The sequence below is a fragment of the Cryptomeria japonica genome, chromosome 1 (genome assembly GCF_030272615.1).
Source record: "Cryptomeria japonica chromosome 1, Sugi_1.0, whole genome shotgun sequence".
NCBI lineage: Eukaryota > Viridiplantae > Streptophyta > Pinopsida > Cupressales > Cupressaceae > Cryptomeria > Cryptomeria japonica.
The window spans coordinates 708,156,674-708,160,368 of NC_081405.1; positions in this window are offsets into that span (position 1 = coordinate 708,156,674).

Consider the following 3,695-nt stretch of genomic DNA (forward strand, 5'->3'; position numbering starts at 1 on the left):
ATGGAGATAGGAAGAATGGAGATCAAAACCCTATTGGACATGTGATGGTATAATCTTTGTGATTTTGAGTTATTTGCATTGTCTTAGGTAATCTTCATATGTTATGGTGGATCTTTGTTCATTGTTAGGCTAGGGTTTGGTGGTTGAATTCATTTAGCCTTTCAATTTTGTTATTATTGTATCCATTTTCACCATAAATATCTTGGCACGCCCGGTGGGATGCTTGTCCCTTTGCATTTAACATTTTGTTGCAGATTTCGCATTTTTGAAGTTGCAGATCGGACAATTTTCGACGACATTTTAGGTTTTTCCGCGTCTGCGAGCGTTCGGATCGCGTTTTTGTGTTTCAGAAGCGTCTGCAATATCTTGAATCGCGTCTGTGTTGTTGCCAGATTTTATTTTTTGCAGGTTTCTGGAACCGCGTCTGTGAATTAAAACCGCGTCTGTGATTGATCTTATCGCGAATGTGTTCGGGAATAGCGTCTGCGGTATCCAAGCGCGTCTGTGCATTATAGAACCGCGTCTGTGTCATACAGACGCGTCTGTGTCTGGTATAACTGCGTCTGTGTTTTTTGTTTTGCGAATTTGTCAATTTTCTTTGATTCGGGTTTTCGGATTTTGTGCTTAGAGTTTCAGATCTGGTTTATTTTCGGCTAACCCTTGCAAATCTAGCTAACCTGGTTTGTGCAGCTTGCTTTGGAGGCAAAAACGTTTTTGTTGAAGGCCCCTTTTCACAAAGTCTTTTGGGTTTTTTAAAATTTACCTAACTTGTGTGCTTGCAAGAAGGGGTGATCATTTGAAACAACCCAAACTACTAACAAATTTTGTTGCAGGGCCTTGGCTAGGGTTTTGTAATTTTGTTGTGTGCCTTGTTTTCATAGACTAGCAAACACTTCCATTGGTGCACTAAAATTGAATCATTGTCTTTTGTGTCTTGAGCAATAGGCTCTTTTTGTTTAATCTTTAGAGGGCCTGTCTTCCCGTGTGGTCATTAGGACTACTAGTGAGAAGAGAACGACCCAAGTGGTAGCGAGGAAAACCCACCTCTTCCAAACCACTATAATCAAATGTATTCATGGTGAAAACTATGGATAACGTGTGCTGATTAGTTCATACCGACACTATGTCTCCCCATAAACCCGTTTGATCAAATTTATTTGATCATTTGTAGGGCGTAACCCCTACCGGCTGGGAGCCTTCTGTATTTACAGAGCTGAAAGTGCTGCATGTATGGCCACACGAGCGGATGCCCTTACTAGCACCTTTTTGTTTTAGAAGCCCAAATCCTTCTAGTTGTTGAGGCAGGAGGTTGGACCTCTGGTAGCGGCCCACACACATACGGTTCTTAATAGAGATACAAAGTTCACCATGGGGAGTTTTCATGGGGACTGATGCTTGGCTGACCCGAGAAGTGAGTGTCGAGGGTGGAGCCAGTGAGGTCAAGCATCTAAGTATCCGCTCTGAATAGCATAGCCTCGGGGGTAAAACCCTATGTGGGATCAACAACTATTGTCTTGGCCAGCCCTAAGATTTGTGCTTGTCTTATGCTAAACACTAAAACATTCAAGACCAAAACAACAAAACATTGTGTCTTTTGTGTCTTCAAGTGTATGCAAAAATTTTTACATCAAACAACACACTTTGGAGTCTAAACAGTTTGCAAACATTGAGTCATCAATATTGTGTCCTCTTGTCACGAAAAACAGTCAAACCGTCGGATTTGGTCACAACAAAACAATTTCACAGATCGAAAAAATTGCACTAAGTTTACGGAAACGCGTATGTGTCTGTTTTAACCGCGTCTGCATCATATAAGCGCGTCTGTGAAGGGCAGAATAGCGTCTGTGTTTTCAACAGCGTCTGTGTCAAATAGAGAGGCGTCTGTGTCTGGGAAACGCGTCTGTGAAGTATACAGAGGCGTCTGTGTCAGGAATTGAAAACTTTAACAGTCCAGCAAACAAAGAAAATCAGTTTCGGAATACTTGAGCTTCCTAGGTTGTCTCTTCAGGTTTCATCTAGCATTCAACCTGTCCTAAGGTCTCATACAGTCCATCATTGCTTTACATCTCATTTTACATTCACACTTGTCTAAAAACTTGGGTCAAAAAGGTCACTTGCTTGTCCTCATCATACTTTGTCAACACACTACATACAACTACACTTTGCTAAGTGGTCCCTCATCAAGGTTTCTTACCTTTGGGTCTCATTTGGTCTTACTTAGAGTCAAGGTCAGCTAACCTCATCAAGAGAAACTATCCTCTCTTTGGAAGTCACACCTACTCTACTACTTACATACTTGGTCTTACACTTTGGACATTGCAAGTACACCTCAAGATTCATTTACACTCCATACAACTCTTGGTCTTCCATACTCTTTTCACTTTTCATCTAGTCTTTCACATCTTGGTCTAACACCTAGTTCATGGTTGAAACCCGCCTTCAAAAATCTAGGAGAATAGCTAAAGAAGCTCAAGAATCCGTAAACATGAGTTCTTATGAGTATGACAATGATCTATTCTACAATCCTGAGCACACTACATTACCAGACATGAATGTTTATAGACACAATCCAAATGTGGAAAGCGCAAACACTATAAACAACAATGCTACGCACAATGACAATGTTGACAATTCTTCAATACTATCAGCAGACATAGAAGAATCCATAATGAATCCTCAATTCAATAGATTGGTTGAAGAGATAATGAGGAGAGATCGACAGTACTTTTTAAACATGATGGCACATAGTGGAGCTAAAATACCGCATGATTTTGACTTATCTCAACTTATGGAAAGTCAACCCTCACAGCAAACTCAACTCAACATGGATCAAAGGAGACCAAATAGTGGAGGAAATAGAGGACCGAATATGATGCCTGAGTCACCATCAGTTTTGCTTCAAAAACCAGCAATCCCACATACACAAGCTCAAATATATGATACTTACACTCAAAGACCATCATGGAGGCCTTATGCTCAAACACATGCTCAAGGTATGGATCAATCAAGACAAGTGGATACTCAAGGACATCCTCAAAATTTTGACACAAAGAGACCTCATGTCAAAATTGGGGGCAACACAATGGAAAATGAAAGGCCTATTGAATATGGTTTATACACATAAAACAGATATGGGGTCCCTCAACATGAAGTTATGCCAAGTGCTCCATATATGTCGCAACAATATAGACCTCCATATGGACATGTCTACGATCAGTATCATCCATACATGCAACAAGCTCCTCCTCAAATGGGCATTTCAAACATGGGGTATGCTACAAGAAATCAATCTCCTCCCAAGAACAATTTGGAGCAACAAATAAGAGATCTACAAAAGAAAATGGAGGACATGAGTACATCAAAACCTACATACACTATGAAAGATATATGTCCTTATCCCTTCGATAAGAGCATTCCAATGCCCCCATTTCCTGCACACTTTGTGACGCCAAAATTTGACAAATATAGAGGGAGAGGAGACCCCAAGGCACACATAAGACAATTCTTCACAGCTTGCATTGAGGTAGCGGCAGAAGAGACATACTTGATGAGGTTGTTTCCGCAGAGCTTAGGCGATCAAGCTATGGAATGGTTTTCTCAATTACCTCCTGGTATTAAGTCATGGGGCGACTTAGCAGAGGCATTCATTCAGCATTTCTCTTACAATATAGAAACAGATGTCTTAGTTACTACCT